This window comes from Glycine max, chromosome 3 (assembly GCF_000004515.6).
Source record: "Glycine max cultivar Williams 82 chromosome 3, Glycine_max_v4.0, whole genome shotgun sequence".
In the NCBI taxonomy this organism is placed as follows: domain Eukaryota; kingdom Viridiplantae; phylum Streptophyta; class Magnoliopsida; order Fabales; family Fabaceae; genus Glycine; species Glycine max.
Genome location: NC_016090.4, coordinates 33,842,533 through 33,861,663, shown reverse-complemented (window position 1 = coordinate 33,861,663; position 19,131 = coordinate 33,842,533). Strand labels below are relative to the sequence as shown.

The window sequence follows — 19,131 nt, the reverse complement described above, 5'->3', positions numbered from 1 at the left end:
AGAAACTTATGAGTGTTATACCGGATTTAATTGTATGGGACAAAATTCTGATTTGCAAATAATCTTGTCCAAATGTAAGGGTATTTTATAAAGTATTCCAAATTCAATGATGAATTTTGTAAGGAGACAAGCTAACGATGTTGTTTATAAGCGAGCTAGAGCTTCATTGCATTTTGTTAACTTCCAAATCTTTGATCATATTCCAAATTATATTATTCATCATATTATTTTGAATGAAATGAAGTAAATCTTTTTGTAAAAAAAAAATACTATTAAGTTATTGTGTAAATCAATAAAATTGGCCACGAACGTGATTTTAGAATGTGTAAAGTATTGACTAAACATTAAATAGAACTCATTCATTTGGTTGTTTTCCTTTTTCTGGGAAAGGTGTACATTGATTCCCTCTACTTTGTAATCTTTTATGGTTTCTCACGTGTAGAATAAGTTCTTTCTTATGTACCCAAAAAAGAAGAAGAAAAAGGCTTTAACATTTTATTGATCTAGTTAAGTCAAGCATTAACAAAATCTTAAGTGTGGGCGCTTCATTCATTCCCATATCGAGTATAGGTAGACATTGGATTCGCCGTATCAAAATTAATTAAAAAAAGTTACAAAACTTATATATGACTAATTAAATTAAATGTAGTTTTAAATCGTATTGAAAGAGAAATATCTATCTAATGTGCATTAATGATTTTTGAAGAAGGTTAATCATAACTTCTTCCGATAAAGACTATTTCGTATCAATATCATGGTTAACAAAAAAAAAAATACTAAATACAATTTATGAGTGGAAAAATGAATATTTAATTGGAGAATTTGTGCTTGATTTTTATTGTATTTAAAATTCTTTTTGACCAACCATAATCACATATCAGAAGTAATAATAATCTTTGATCCGGTGAAAACATATATTCTTTGACATGCACAAAAAAAACTAAATGCAGTTTTGAGATTTTGCTATTTCAGCTTTTTTTTTTTTTTTATCAATAGCTATGTTCACCTTATGTTCTAGTATATCATTTTCTTTTCTAAAATGATAATGTTTTAGTTGAAATTAGTGTTTTCTCCTTCTCTTATGTGATATGTGGTACGAGAATTTTTTTTTCATTTTAAAGTTAAAAATGTTAGTTTCTCATATTTAATATACAATTAGAAAAAATTCACATAAACATTGTTTCCTACAAGTGTTTTTATACCTATATTTTCTACAAATATAAAATTGTTTCCATGAAAATGTAAGAAACTAAGTAGTAAAGTTTTAATGATGCAACCTTTTAAAAAAAAGTTTTAATGGTGCAGAAGACCACGGTACCCCTATTAACCCATTCAATACAATTATATAAAGTTTTGGAAATATTATTTTGTTAAATGGGATATATAACAAAAGTTTAGAATAAGAGGTACTAGTAATGCTTAGTATAGTTATTATAATTTTAAAAATAAAAATGTTTTATAACATTTTTATAATTTTTTAATATATTAAACACTATACTCTTAAAAAAATATTCTATAATTATAAAAAAATAAGAAATGAAAAATACACAAATTTAATTACTAAAAAAATAATTATTATCTTATTAAAATTAAATATCTTCTCAAAATAGATTGTCAGTGACAATCATTTAAATTTACTTAACGAACAAACACAAATCTTGATAAGCACTTGAACACTTTGAGTTTCCTAAAAATATAATTCTAAATCCTACAATATCCTCTTACTAATTCCCCGACAAATATTAAATACATTTCTTTTTTGAGGACATTAAATACATATTTTTTTTCACTTACAACTTTTTTTAAGGTAATAGGAAGGTTTATAAGAGAAGGTGGACGAAAAGGATATATCATTATTTATTCCCTAAATCTGTTTATGATGAGCAAGGTTAATGCCTCGTTCTTACATTCAAACTACTTTAGCTCCCCACATATCTTTACCCCTAACCTAAGATACAGGTTTGGACCACCTCACCTGGAAATAAGTAATAGGAAAAGTCAGTCACACCCTAAAACTTCAATTGCTTGATTGGTGACAAGTCCTTCCATGAAGTGTTGGAATTATGCCAACACTTTAATTTTTTTCCTCTCTTTTCTACCACACCATACTTTTCTGGAAACACTTTGTAAGATCACAATCTCTTTGGTCATATTGCAATCCTTTCCAGACTGTCCAACAAAATCTTTCTTGGTGAAACATGTGTACATTTTCCCTCAATGCAATTGTTCTACATATTGAAGATCTTTCTTATAAGGGGACCACAAAGAAATGTGAACGTGCAAAACACATGGTTGCGGAATGCGAGATTGTCTTGGCCGATCAAAGTCAGTGAGTGGTTCAAGCTGAATTTAACAACCCCCTATGCCTTTTTTGTTTCCCATAGGTATCCAATTTCAGAGGGGATTATGTCACAGGTACAATTGAAAACTAAATGTAAACACCACTTCAAACCTTAATTTGTCTTTATGTTAATAAATTAGTCCCTTCTGCTTGACCCAATTCCTGTTAGTCCTCCCACACTCCAACTACCACCACTACTATTGCACAAATCAAGCAATAACTACACAAGCCCCCATGCATGAACATCATTATCCATTGGTTCTAAATTCATTACTTGGTTGGAAGGTTGGAGGAGAGGTTGGGCTTAATGCCATTAGATAATAAAGACAGTACATTCGGCTCAGTAAGTTTAGAGGAAATGTAAGGCCCACATAACATTTAAAGAATAAGGCCCAAGTTTGGTATAGCTTATTTTTGAAAAAGAAAAAAAAAATCTCTCAGAGTTTGTAAAAATAAGTGATTATTTCTCTAAAATAAGTTAAAACCAAACATACTCTGAATGTGTAACAATTGTTCCATTTCTAGGATTGAATGTAGCAGCCATAGTATAAACTTGGGAAACTTTTTTACTCAATCACAGCAACAGACTAGATAAGCCTCATAGCCTAAATGCCTCAAGAAAGACTCTTCCCCAAAACACTGCCATTGTACACCCAGTTGATACTGCCACCCCAAGGTTTCTCACTAAATAGTCAAGTCAGCTCAAAGCATCTTAGTTTGGCTTGTCATTTAAGGTTACAAGTGATTTGAGCACTCCAGGACTTATCTTGTCTGCAAGAACACCTGCCTCTGATATAAGGTAAGATTTTTCCTTCACAACGCTCTGTAGTCTCTTTGCCTCAAAGTCAAGCTGTGTTTGATCTGTACATAATTACATGGTCAGTAAAAAGGAGATATCAACTAATTGTTATCAGAAATTAGTTTTTCAATAAGAACTCATAGCATAGCTATATTCAAACAGAGGACTGTCCCAATAAAAATAATAATAATAATAACAATGTACATATTCTTTGTTCCAGGATTAAAAATAAATTATAAAAATCATCAGAAAGTTCCTATTTCAACAATTCAGATTTAGTTCTAGATAAGGCCACATTTAGGTAAAATTACATTCATTTCAGTGTAGCAGGGTTTGCAATCACATAAAGAAATTGCCTGCCACAATCAGGTAGAACAAATAAATAGTATGACGGGCAATTTAAACATCTTGAAAAGATTTATGAACAAGAAAAGAGAAACGGTCAAAAGCACCAGTGAGACATGATTGCATCGCATCGTTTCTCACATCAAATAACAAAATTGTTGATAACCCAGACCCGAAACTTCTCATTAGATCCACTATAATATGAAAAACATATAACAAGGGGGAAAAGATTTATTTCACATGTATTCCCATTGCACTGAAGAAAATATAGTAGTAGGATTTACGGGTTATACCCAAACATTACTAACCATAGAATGCCCCCACAAATACAGAAGCCATAAGCAATAACTAAGCAAGAATTATGCCCCAGCACTTGAAAAAAAAAATAACCAACATGGGTAAACATCTAAATACATTTTCTTGCTTTTTTTTCATTAGTATTTTTTTTAATGGTCAAAGGTTCGGATGGGCAGCAATGAAAGCACCTGTTTCCAATATAGTATGAGCCGCATGAAATGGAATTCTGGCAAACAGATCAATTCCTGGAAACATCATTCACATCTGCTCAGAAGAGTCATGTTTGCGACAGGTGGTGCAAACCTCTTGCACCAAAAGTCTTGAGCTGATTCAAATGGAGATGCAACACTGCTCTTGGTTGTCCAAGCCCTCTTCCTTAATGCAGTAAGTGCTTCTCTATTCCCATTCCCATTTCTCAATCTATCATTCTCAACCAGCTGTATTTTTACCAAAAGGAACAAATGCATATCCACTTAATTTCATAGAAAATCTATTAAAGACTAAATAGATCCAGTAGAAAAAAAAAACGCTTTATTGGCATAATGCACAAACAATTTCTTCATTGATTGGTATTGAATTGATTGCTGTTAAGGACATGTCATAGTAATATGGAAATTACTTTGGGATTAAGTAATTAGTTACTTTGTGCATCCAAACTGAACGCCATAAGTCATTTGGCACTTCGGCTGGTTTTTTGTAGCATGTGGAGTTGATTGAGTTCGTGTTTGATTAGTTATTAATCCTAGATAGCAACACAGGGCAGTAGACCCCAAAAACACTGCAGTAAGATAGTGGATAGTAGGATGGACACTATACTAAATATAACTGAGGGGGGGAGGGATAAGGACAAAGTATAGTTATAAGAAAAGTACACCAGGTTACATATAATTTGAGATGAAGGGCATAAGATAAGAGTCTTGTGCAACAATGCACGAGAGCCATTCTTAGTAATTTGTTTAGTCCCTCTCCTCCCCCCTTCCCCAGCTTATCTCCCCCTAAAAACCTTATCTTTCAAGAAAGGTGACAACACACAACACACTAGTTTTGTGACACATTACAATGATTTGAAAATGGATTACTTTACTTAGGAGTTCATATTCACATTTTAAAATGTTAAGAAACATTGGTGTTTTTTTGTAGTAGAAGTAGATGTTTTCATAGGGTTTATGTTAAGCCTTGGAATTCGAGGACAAGATAAACCTCCAGAAGGTAAGAAGGAAAGGAAGTTTCTAATTTTTATTTCTGCCTCCTCAATGAAAAGGTAATTCCTATATATAATACCAAATGCTGGGGGGCAAGCTCCCGACAACACTAACAGAAAGGATAAAGACAAACAACAATTATCCTAACAGAATCATAACAATATTATTCTTTCTAACAACCTACAATCTTATTATTCTAGCACTCTTGATTCTACTAGCTATTCCTACGCGTAATCCTTCAAGTAAGCTGGTGGTCCACTCTTCCTTTTGGGCCTTGTGGCTCTTGCTTCTTGCAGACCCCCAGTATTTGCTGTATCATTTCCGAGCCCATCAAGCAACACCTTGTCCTCAAGGTTGTATGTTGTTTTCAATTCAGACCACTCCTCCCAATAGGTTTCATCAGGATGCAACCCGACCATTGAACCAATACCATTTGCTTTGGCCCAGAAGAAGAAGGAATCCATTTTGTTGCAAGGAAGGTCAAAGGTGTAATGACAGGTTGGTTTTCCATTGCTGAAGGAGGCAACTCTACTGATCTAGGAGAAGCTGAAGAAGCATGAAAATACGGTTTAAGGATTGAACAATGGAACACAAGATGTATCCGAGACTATTCTGACAGCTTCAATTTATAAGCAACATTCCCAATTCGATCCTCAACTTGGAATGGCCCATAAAAACGCTTAGCTAGTTTTGAATATGATGACCTAGTGGCCAATACTTGACGATGAGGGCGCAACTTCACCATCACCCAATCACCAATTTGAAATTTGCGCTCCCTTCGATGAGTGTCTGCAATGTGTTTCATACGAGCTTGTGAATTCAACAACTTTCTTCGTAACAAGGCAAACACAGCTTTCCGTTGACCAAGTTTTTCATCCACTGCCTCGATTTTAGAAGTACCTGCTATATACTGAGGAAAATTAGGTGGCTTTTAGCCGAAAGTAATTTCAAATGCAGATATGCATGTAGCTGAATAAGAGGATGTATTATAGGACCATTCTGCCCATAATAGGAAACGCCCCCAAGACGAAGGTCTTCTATGGAAAAAAGCACGTAAATATTGCTCAACAATACGATTAGCAACTTCGGTTTGGCCATCCGATTGTGGATGATATGCTGAACTCATCCTAAGTTTGGTTCCACTTAAGGAAAACAATTTCTGCCAAAACTTACTGATAAACAATAGATCTCGATCAGAAACAATACTTCTGGGCATGCCATGAAGTTTGCCAACTATCTCCATAAAAAGAAGGGCGACTGAATGCGCAGTGTGGTGGGTGTGGAGCATACCCAAATGAAGCCCCTTCGAGAACCTGTCTACCACTATGAGGATGCTTATGTGACCACGATAAACAGGAAGTCCCACGATGAAGTCCATGGATAAATTCTCCCAGGGTCGATTAGGGACTGGCAAGGGACAAAGCAATCCAACTGGTTTCTGAGTTTCATACTTGGTATGCTGGCAATCCAAGCAGCTAGCAATGAACTTTCGAGTATCCTCCATAATGGTGCTCCAAGTGAAGTTATCTTTCAAATGAGCCAAAGTTTTACAGACTCTCATATGACCTCCAGTTGGGGACTAATGGAATTCGGCTAATAAGGCCGCAATGAAAGGGAGCCCAGGTGGTAACCAAATGCGACCTTTCTGCATAATGAAATCTTGAGTCAAAGAGTAATCAGGATAAGCTGCTGGGTCAACTTGAATTACATTACGAAGGTTGACAAAATCTGCACTAGAAGACAACTCATTTTTAAGTTATGTTAGGAAAAGGAAGTTTGGCATGGATAGGAGAAATAGAGAGCCAACCAAATTGTCAAATGATCGTGACAGAGCGTCTGCTACCACATTTGATTTGCTTGTCCTGTACTGAATCGTGTAATCGTAGCCTAAGAGTTGTGATAGATACAAATGTTGTTCAGGGGTTTGAATCACTTGTGTCATAAGTTCCTTGAGACTATGGTGGTTCATTAAGATTATGAAGTGGTGGCCTAACAAGCACTGGCGCCACCTCTTGACGGCCGTCGTGATAGCGGCGAGTTCTCAAACATAGGTCGAGGAATGCAGTAACTTAGGACAGAACTGCTTGTTGATGAAAGTGATGGGTGACCATCCTGAGATAACACCGCCCCCATTCTCGAACCTGAAGCTTCTATCTCAACAACAAAAGGAATGTTGAAGTTTGGTAAAACCAGAACAGGGGTATTGCTTATGGTATCTTTGAGTGATTGGAAGGCAAGGTCAGCTTCAGATGACCACACGAGTTGGTCACAAGTTAGGAGCTTCGTCAGTGGAGTTGCTAAGGTTGCGTACCCCTTGATAAACCTTCGATAAAATCCTACCAATTTGAGAAATCCTCGTAGTGCTCGAATCGTTCGTGGTTGTGGCCATTGTTGAATAGCCTTCACTTTTTTTGGCACCGGTTCGACTCCCTTCTTCGATACCAAATGACCAAGGTATTTAATCTGATTCTGGGCAAAAGAGCACTTAGGCAGTTTGAGAGAAAATTGGCCACGCATTAGAACCTGAAAAGCACTTTCCAAATGCAACAAATGATCAGAGAAGGTTCGACTGTAAATTAAGATATCATCGAAAAGTGAAGGTTGATTTGGGCCGAGGACGGATCTTCAATTGGTTCTAGTGGAACCGGGTTCAGGGTCGCAAGGGAAGTTTCTAGAGTGGCTTCATCCTCATCCACGACTAACAAGAACAATCTAGAAGAACACTTATGGTCACGTGTGAATTTTTAATCACAATTGAAACATAATCCTTTTTCCTGCCGCAGAGCAAGCTCGTCAAGGGAAAGGCGTTTGAATAGAATGGAAGGAGAAGGGTGTTTGGTGGGTTGGGAAGCAAGGGTGTTGGAGAAATAGGTGGTGGTGGTTGTGGGCCTAGTGAACCTGTTGTGATCGGAGGAGGTTTGTAACGGTCAGGACGTCGTGTATCAAGAAATTTTTCCTCCTGTAAGCGGGCTAAGGAAGCCGCCTGAATCAATGATAGCAGTTGCAAAGCTTGTACCTCGCGACGGATCTCCGGGCTGAGCCTGGAGACGAAGCAACTTAGCAAAAATGGCGTAGGAAGGCCGATAATCCGATTTGTGAGGGACTCAAACTCCGACAAGTACTCATTGACAGAAGCACGTTGAGTGAGCTTGAATAATAGTCCCGTAGGGTCCTCATAAGTTGATGGGGCAAACCGGGCTTTAAGGGCATGAAGCAAGGCAGACCAAGAAGTCAACTAAGCATTCCTGGACATCCACTGGAACCAAGCTAAGGCTGGTCTATCCATGTAAAAAGAGGCAATAGTGAGACGTTCATGGTCCGGGGTATAATGATATTCAAAGAACTGGGTGATATCCACCCAGTCGGATCAGAGCTGTCGAAGCGAGGAACTTTGAGCTTCAAACGATGTTGAGAATCCGATGGTGTGGAAGTATGAGGGGTGGCAGCGGATGAAGCTGGTGTGTTGGTTGTGTTGGTTTGTTTCTAATTGGGTCATGCGATGAATGAGATCGTCAATTTTGGTGGACATGGAAAGATGGGAAGAGGTGAGTTTTGCAATGACATCTTCAAGTTGATCCATGGTGGACTTAGAGCGAGTTGCTTCAGCCATTGATCAATGAAAGCACCAATGTTAAGCCTTGGAATTCTAGGTCCAAGAAAAACCTCCAGAAGGTAAAAAGGAAAGGAAGTTTCTGATTTTTATTTCTGCCTCCTCAATATATATAATACCAAATGCTGTGGGACAAGCTCCAGACAACACTAACAGAAAGGATAAAGACAAACAACAATTATCCTAACAATATTATTCTTTCTAACAACCTACAATCTTATTATTCTAGCACTCTTGATTCTGCTAGCTATTCCTACGTGTAATCCTTCAAGTTGGTGGTCCACTCTTCCTTTTGGGCCTTGTGGCTCTTGCTTCTTGCAGACCCCTAGTATTTGTTGTATCAGTTTAGATTTAGTCCATTCAAGTTTATAAACTTAAATTGTACGATTAAAAGGGCAAAATTCAAATTAACATAAGGTTTGGAAATTTTGGGTCATGTGCGACTTGGTCCCTAAGCTTTAAAAAGGTGTATTTCAACCCTTAAGGATTTCAACTTGTGCATAATAACTATTGATTTTTCCATCAAAATTGACAGATTCAGTCACACGAATAGCATGTGATGTGACTAATTTGTTTCCAAAATTACCCCTAAAAATACAAATTAGCACCCTAAAGTTTGAATCATGTGCGACTAGGAAGAAATACACCATTTTAAAGTCATATATGATTAAGATTAAGTTGTACATGATTCAAACTTCGAGATGCCAATTTACATTTTTCATTAGGGGTGATTTTGAAAACAAACTAGTCAAATGTTAATCACGTGATCGAGTTTATCAAATCTTAACAGGAAAATTAACAGGGGCTGTTTTGCACATGTGAGAACCATAAGGATCGAAATACACCTTTTTAAAGTTTAGAGACTAAGTTGTGCATGACAGAAATCTCACGGTACTAATTTATATTTTTCCTTCATTAATATGCTGCAAAACTCTTTCATCAATGTGAAGAACTGCATAACAGACTCTTGTTATATTCATTCACTTATGTAATGAGCATGATATTTTCACTTTCACCACAAAAACAGGTGTAAAAGAAATATGTTGGGAAGAAGAAGCTATAAGGAATGGAAAAGTGGAGATATAAGATATTAGATGAGAGGAAGGTGTCTCAAAGTCAGCCTTATCATGTTCCCAAGAGAATATTTAACTGCATCAATACATTCTAACACACATACTAATTCATACCAACCAAGCAAAAAAGTTACAACTGAACCAAATAATAATTATAAATTTGACCATGTGCTTTCTAGTTAAGGCACCAAGTTATTGTCCTCAATGTAGCAATAGAAGCTAGAATTTACTCTTTTTCAATGAATTTGATTACTTATTTAGTTTCCAAGTCTATGTAAAAGCACTAATCACAATCAATTTAAATTACTAGATGTCGGGCTAAAAGAAGATGTTCAGCTTCCACTTCCAGTTCTGTTAATTTCTTTTGGAAGTGTTTCATGGTCTCATCGATATTTGAACAGAAAAGAAAGTCCTGGAAAGTTGTAAAGAAAATACTATCATCAGAAACAACAAGCATTCAGTTGAACTAAGAAATGTAACTGAAACCAAATATAAGGATGAAGGAATATTCTTATATATATATATATATATATATATATATATATATATATATATATATATATATATATATATATTTTTACATCCAATGGCTTTTCGTTTTCCTACCACCACACCAGTGTTATTTACAATTCGTTGATTTCTGCAAACCTAATATTTGCACCTTCAATGCCCTTATTTTTAGATTAAAAAAAAACAACCATTCAATAGGCTAATATTTGTTAGTTTAAAACATAAACAGTTCAATCAGTGAGAATTTCGAAATAATTGCATAAATATTATACTTATGATAAAAATGAAAAAAAAATAAAATAATGTTGATGGTAGATTGTCGGAATCCTATTAAACACACCAGAGAAGGTTGTCGGAATCACCTGTGGTGCTCACTGTGTCGTCTTGTCAGTTTCAGGGGTGCATGTTGAGTCAATGGCGCGGTTGTGACAGATGGTGCACGCCGCAATGTGAATGATTAAGAGGGTTCATTTTACATTTGAGAAATGTTATATCTCCTTCACTCTCGATTTTGTAAAATTGTTTAATTTATTTTAACAAAGTAATTTCTAAAAAATGATACATAAATTTATTATGTTAGTTGGCATTAAGAAGAGAAAATGGAGAAGAAAATATAAGTATGATAAATAATTTGATATGATATAAAAATAAATAAATTTAGTGAACTATTCATTTTGAGATATAATTATTCAAAATTATTTTATCTATCTAATTTTTTTCTTTTATGTTACCTTTATTATATATATTAGGGGAAACGAGGTACTTTATGTTTCTTTAAATTTTTTAAATAAGAAAAAATAGAAGTTAAATAAATTTAATAAAAAATTATAGAATTAAAAAAACTAATAATATAAAAGAAGTGGAAAGTTAATGTAAGTTAAAATAAAAATTTAAGATTTAAGAAATGGTTGAAAGGTAAAATTATCTAATGAAAGTGGAGAGTGACTAGTGACTAGTTACCTAATTTTGGTTAGTGGATCAGAAAGGATTATACTTTAATTTTAGAACAAAGATAAAATAATCTAACACACACACACACACACACACATAAAAATATTAGATATATATATATATATATATATATATATATATATATATATATATATATATAATATTAAAGTTTTTTTGAATATTTTATGCATGTACAAATTTAAAAATTTATTTATGAAATTACATTTTTTTCTTGCCTCCCTTGAGCCGATTTCTAGTCCTACCCCTGTTCAAGATGATGGTCAAATGCTACCTACCATCACCTTGAAAAAGTGTCACTAGACTCATCACAAACCCTATGATATTTGGACAAAATTTCAAGTTTTCATTTTTAGTCTCTAATCAAAATTTTAATTGGTCTTGGTTCTTAAAGTTCTCATCCGCTAAGCTTTTATCCTAGTTCATCCCATCTGGGCTACGTCTAGTCCCTTCAATTGTATGTTGTCCACTAACACAAGCACCAACCAAGTATTTTCTTTCTTTCCTAAACCCCCATAGGCTCCTACACCTTAGTATTCTCTAAGTCTCTAAAGGTTCCCCGAGTATTCTTTCGAAAAGAATATTTAAATTTCACCTAAGTATTCTTTAATCCTTTATAGGTTATCTACCTAAGTATTTTTTTCAAAAAGTTTTTCCATGCTTTGAACCCTTAGTTACAACTGCTACTTGAACCCCAAAGCAACTTCCTGTGGTCACTCTTAACTTTCAAAACCAGTAATCCCCTTATTACACTTTTGAGGTTCCATATCCTAAACGAGTATTTGGACATATACCTAAAACATCTTACAGGGAATAACTCATCAGTAAGCTCCCCTTAAAAAGATGTTTATAGTATCTCTAAGGCTAGATGGATTTGGCTATACAAACCAAGAGAGTCTAGGCTAAGGAAGTCTAGTATTGAAAACTAATGATATATATATTTAATTACAATACAACTTTTGACCTATGTTCTTTCTATATTGATTCCTTTCTAGCAAAGAACTCCAGCTAAACTTCAATGTCCTTATATATACTTTCTTGAAGATGATTGTTGCACTTTGTCTTTAAGGCCAAAAAGACATGTTACTCGTAATCTTGAGAAGCTTTGAGACCAAGGAAATATGTTGTAATTTATCTCTATCACACTGTTGGTTCGTCCTCCTTCCTTAGCTGGAACAACTTGCATATAGCTTGAATTTTGAATTTTGTTCATTGGTGCCTGTTATTGGTTTAGAACTTATGACTTCTCCTTTTTTTCTAGCTCATTCATGAAGTTTGCTACTTCTTAAGAAAAGTAAGTCTTTTGCAGAATGCTGTTGATCTTTTTTCTTGTTGTAGACGGTAAGAGATTGTTTTTATTCTTCATGGTTTCCTTACTAATGTGGGACTTAGTTGTCTCCTCATTTGAATTGATTTGTTGGATCACGACAGCTTCATCAAGGCAGTGATTTAGTATATTGTTGCATGATATAAACCATACAACTCCTAGTGTATGTGTCTTGACTATATAGACAAGTTTACTTGACTTGTTGTCATAACATTGCATCTTTTGATGATCCTTAAGTCATGTATAACTTCTAGTATCTACCTCTTGACTTAAACTACCTCTAGAATTATGTTTCTAGTCATATACAACTTGCAATTTGACTTGGAAAACATGATTGCCTTTCTGTTTTTGGTTTCCTACTTCTTAAGTGGGACAGATGGGCTTCATATAAATAAACCTTTTTCTTTTAATTTAATTAAGAACAAAATTTTATAAAAATGTAAGAAATCATGAAGTCCTAAATCTCAATCTCAAGACAACAAAAGTAAGTTCTATCCAAAAATTATATTTTAGTTATACTAGAGATACTATTTCTTTGCATTTCCAATTCCTTGAAAATGAAAATTCTCGATTTTATAACTTTTCCTTATTCTTAAGAAAATAAATTATAAAATCTTGATTAACAAAGCAAGCCTCTTTACAAGCTAAAACATTACAATCCATCCCTAGATCATAACATAATAGGTCCCTAATTTCATTTCCAAATTAAAATCATGATTTCTCAATCACCACTAATTCTAAAATCATCCTAGTTGGTTATGAAGCCAAATAAAAGCATTAAGAACAGAAAAATAATACTGCAACAAGAAATATAAAATAGCATAGAACTTTTATTTATATGAAAATTAATATATGAAATTGAATTTAGAATACCTTACAACTCCCACCAAGAGATATTTAGCCACACACGGTCATGGTATGCTTATCATATATTACTAATACATGATTAAATACTAGTATAATATATTTTGTCATTACATTATAATTTTTTTTATACATAAAAAGTTTGGATTACGAGATGACACGTCTCCTTGAATATTAGAAAAAAATATCAATCTCAACAAAAAATTGATAAATTGTCTACTAATAAGGGAAATCTAAGAATCAAACTCAAGTCACTGTTAATTCATTACATCCTAATTAAACTCATATGTATTTTAATTTATCCATAAACTACTATAAATGTGTTTAGATTTTTTTTTGGCAAATAGAGACTAAATCCCCCCCCCCCCCCAAAAAAAAAAATCAGAATCTCTAATGGAAAAACAATCAAAGATAAATTCATTTGCCAAAAGCGATATAGAAATGAAGATAGTATGAGGAAAATATCAAATCTCTTTTGTGCAAATAAAAGAAAAAAACCATAATGCACTTTATAGAATTTTTTTTAAAAAAATGTAAGTACTCATCTAGATCCATAAAAATAGACCTATAAGGCATGGATATCGCATGGCAAAAAAAGACTTTTTCTTTGCATTCCCATCATATTCCTCTAATTGTTTCAATAATAATATAATCACTAGGTTTATCTCTATCATAAATTATCGTATTTCTTAACTCTTGCCATTTCCCCTTCACTACATTTATTTATCTCATTTTCTTTCACTTTTTGTCATTTATATGCATAACCAAGTTTCTTTCTACCACTTAAATCTAAATTTTTATTTCTTTCTAGAATCACTCTTAGTGGTAATAGTGGTCACAAACCTAGTTAAAGTGTTGGTCACTGGGGTCGCTAGTAATCTGATTTTAATTCAATGCATAATACTAATTTTATTACTTAAATTCATTGTGGTCGTTTTTTCATCTGAGAAAAATGTGACAAGAATATTTTAAGGCTGATTTTGTATATCAATCTTTAAAAAAATGTGTTTTTTTTCATTAAGGTGGTGATGATTGATTCTTTTACACTTTCATTTTTTGTGGACTTAGTTATGGTATATGATTGTCATGGTGTAAAGACATGTCACATGTGCAAATATTATTCAACTTTTTTAATTATGTTACATGTATAAATGGACAATGAAGTAGATTGTGTTCCTTGAATATTAACACAAACCAATAATGGAATGTGAAATGTTAGCTTGGGAGATTGTGGGCTATACAATTCTTTCATGTTTGGTCTTCTCAAAGAAGAGAAGAAACTAATCGCGACATTGGTAACATGTGTTGCAAACATGATTAATTTAGTCTTCCTTCCTATTTTTCAAATTTCCTTTAATGTATCTTGTATTTGCATAGCTTAACAAAGTTTTAAATTGTGATTGTGGTCACAAGTTCATCTTGTTCCTTGATATTGCAAACAAATATGCATGATGTGACCATTATTGCAAATGCGAACATTAAAAAAATCTTGATGTAGAAGTTGAAATCATGATTGCCAATCTTTTTTTAAAACCTTGTATTTTAGTATTATGATGCAACAAACACACATGCATATCCATTGTTGACTTGTATTTGATACATTGAGCTCTTAGTTGACATTAGTCAACCTTTAAAAAAATGTTTATCATGCTCTATTACACTTGTAACATGTTTTTGGTCTATAATTTGGAAACAAATATAATCAAATGTGTATTGCCATTTTCAGTGAATCTTTATGTTTAATTCATTTTCATCACATGCATTATTTTCTTATTGGTCTTATTCTAATATTATATTCAAACTTATTAAACATTTGTGAAACTTTATGGTCACAAGAAGAATAATGGGAAATTTGGGATAGTAAACTTTGATTGGAGAATCACTTCTTTAAGTTCATTGGCATGCCCCTTTTAGTTTTGATTTGGTTCAATGACAGGACAAATTGGTTATGCACTTCTTCCAATGATTGCAAGAGGGACCATGTTAGGCCTAAATCAACCTGTGATGCTACACATGCTTGACATTGAACCAACAACAGAGGCTTTAAATGGGGTGAAGATGGAATTAATTGATGCTTCTTTTCCACTTCTCAAAGGCATGTTTTTAAAATTACCGTTGACCCAAATGTAATTGCTACATCATAATTTTTTCTTCTCTATGATCTTATAATATTGTTTGTACATTTAAATGCAATAGGTGTTGTTGCTACTATGAATGTTGTTGAAACTTGCAAGGATGTCAACATTGTTGTTATAGATTGTAAAAATGTGATGTCTAAAAAAAAGATGTGATGTCTAAAAATGTGTCAATTTACAAGGCTTAAGCTTTAGCATTGGAGCAACATGCTGCTGTAGATTGTAAGCTTAGAAACTACCTTATTAGCCTCTATGTGTTTTATTTTAAAAATAATTAGCAACCAATCATTGTTGGTGATACCAAAATACATATATGAATATGCGGTACACATTCCTTCATTTATTTTACTCAATCTTCATTTTACCTTCATTGTGGTTGCTATTGGTATTTTTATATTAACACACCCGATAACAAGAGAACTAAAATTGTGTTTTTTAAATAAAAAGGTTGTACCTGAACTTGAATAGAATGAGTTCAAACTTCAAACTAATGTGATAATTAATTTATTTTCCTATTTCATTTTTAATTATGTAAGTATGATCATTTGTACATGTTCTCTACCATGTTGAGTTTTGACATATTTCTAGGTTGAGACTACAAGGTTGCTTGGAAGAACTTTGTAGGTTAAGACCTTCTTATAAGTTTTTTTTAATGAACTTATAAAATAAGTTATTTTTTAACTGTCAAGCTTATGAATATAAACTCTCACTTGATAAAAGTTTATACAGTAAATACTAAATTAAATTATTTACTTTAGCTCATCCTACATGTATTTGTATTAGTTCAATGGTGCCTACTTCTATTGGTCTCAAATATCAATAAACTTAAAAATGGTAACAATAATTGTAATTATAACACTACGTAAGATAAGTTTCACACTAACAATCTAATTTTTATCTTATTTTTTCTACCTTCATAGTTTATGATCTTATATGTAGCTCACTAAAAAGATTAGGAGACTAGACATTTACATTGAAAAATACAATAGAAAGGTTAATAATGGGTATTGCTATTTGAAATACCCTTTTTATATGGAATTTGATGTCACATTAAGGTTATATTTTTATTTGTGTTATCAATGGATGATATTGTACGCAAATGATTAAAAGAACATCCTTTTTCTGATTTTATTGTCATTATTATTGGTTTTTATATAACTTTTTATAATATTAATTAACTTGAATCTTTTGATTTCTTAATAGTATTTAGCACATTGTAGAAAGAATTGGTTAACTTCCATATTTTGATTTGAATTTAATCTATGTATTATTAATGTAATAATTTATCTAATATTAATCTAAATATTATTAAATATAACCTACTCATTAACTAATTAAATTTAAAATTTGATATAATATTATAATTAAGTGTAGATTAAATAATATTTTATGAATAAAATAATATTATATAGAAATAAAACTATTAATTTGATTTAATATTCTTTATTAGGAATATTGTTTTTCCAGTTAGACATCACAACGAATCAAGACATGGATGAGTATATAATTCCTCGTCCCTGTACTCGCTTCTCGAAAATCATCCTAGTCCCCATCTTTGTCGGGTATGAAATTTTCTTCCCATCTCAATCCTCTTTGGGGATTATGTATACCGTCCTTGTCCAATAATTATTTTTTTTGTTACAAAAATAAAACAAAAAAAAATAATTTTCAAGGAGTCAAGTTTAACTAACCTACTTGTCATAACCAAATATAAAATCCTATTCCAATAAATTTCTTATGAAAATCATATCCCCATCACCTAAAAACTATCCCCAGACTTGAGAGATAGAGAGAGAGAGCCTAAAACCTTGTTCAAGGTTTTAGTTCCATTCTTCAAAATAATAGAAAGAATTGACAAGAAATAATAAGTATAAAAGTTTAATAAAAGTGATTAAGTAATATACATAAAAAATAAGAGTAATTGAATAATTTGTATCCATAAGTACAAATTTGTTTGTCATGTCAATTCCCTATAGCTATTAATGTCAATTTAATAATTTATATAATGAGAAAATATTTTATTTTCTTATAATGGAATAATCAATATTTATATTAAAAATTCAACAATATTATTATCTTAGATTATTAGCATAAAAAATTTATATTGAATATTAAATGGATTCATATTCAGTTGGATAAGATGACTATAATTATATGCGATAAAATGTAAAAAAATAAAACTCTATCCAACTAATTAAAATACAATATAAATCATCACCATATATGTGCTTGATTCGATCCATGGTCCCTTGAATTGAGAGATGGGGTATTGCCACTGCATCAACCCAATGTCCAATAGTCAAAAACAAAAAGATTAAGTAAATATTTTAATTATTTATCTTATATATATCGGATAGTATGAGTCAATTAGTGACTCATTGAATTGACTTCACTAGTTCGTCCGTTTAAATTTTAAAATTATGATATCACATTTATTCTTATTAATGATTTGGATACATCAATGATAAATTGCTAGAAGTATAGAGCAAAAAAAATTATTTTAGATATAATAATATTAAATTCAAACATCCTTCGACCTAATATATAATTAAAAATTAAAAATATTTTTTTAAAATAATTAAAATTGTACTTTTAATTGAAAGAATAAAAAAATATTATAATAAACGTACCTACATGTTTGCTCATTGTTATTTCTCATGATATTTTGTTTTCTTTTGGACAAATAGTAATTTTGGTACCCGAAAATATAATTTATTGTGAGCTATGTTTATGAAAATATTAAAATTTTAAAAAGGTCCTCAATTTATTTGTTACTTTACTGCTGCCATTTGGTTGTTGAAGTTATTACCCATGCCTATGTGTCATCAAGTGTATACCATTATCACACAGGCATAGACATTAACTTTAACAAGAATTTTTTTTAATGATATGATTAAAGTGAGAAATAAATTATACTTTTATAAATAAAAATAAAATTTCAAACATTTAAGGAATAAAAATAAAATAAATATTTTATAATAACTAAACTAAAAAATTACTAATTTTAGATGAAGTAAAAATATTTTGAAGTCAAATATATGTGTAAACATATATGTTTCCCAAATTTAGAAATTATTGTATTTAGTCCCTATAACATAAGTTTATTTTGGATTTAATCCTATAAAAAGTTCTCTTTAAATTTAATTCCTTCAAAATCTCAAATCATTATTTTTTATTTCTAAAATTCATTTGAAAATAGATAGATAAATAACATTTAGTTTATGAATTTAGGAAAAAAAGCTAGTTTATCATTTGAGATAGACTCTCGGAATTCTTAGACGAGTGAAAAGGATAAATTGAAAATAAAAATTTATTAAAAGGATAAATAGTTAATTTTTTTTTGAAAGTATTTATTAATGTTGATAAATTGGTTTTTGAAAATGAAAAATTTAAATATTATATTTAAATGTATAAAAAATGCAACAAATTAATCATAATTTAATGATAAATTAATCCTTAAAATTTTATAGTTAATATCAAATTGATTATAAAAAATTAAATTTATTATAAAATTAAATCTTAAACTTAAAAGTAAAATGATCTTACAAATTTAACATGACCAATTTATTATATTTTTACGGTTCAAATCCCAAAAATTTTAAAGTGATTTTATTCGATGGTATTATTAGGCTGACAAATGTCCCCTTTTTATTGGTTCG

At 31.7% G+C, this 19,131-nt stretch overlaps 1 pseudogene; it reads right to left on the bottom strand.

Moving 5' to 3' along the window:
* Positions 1–2,894: 2,894 nt before the first annotated feature.
* On the bottom strand, positions 2,895–10,124 carry LOC121174574 (uncharacterized; annotated as a pseudogene).
* Between the last annotated feature and the right edge of the window lie 9,007 nt (positions 10,125–19,131).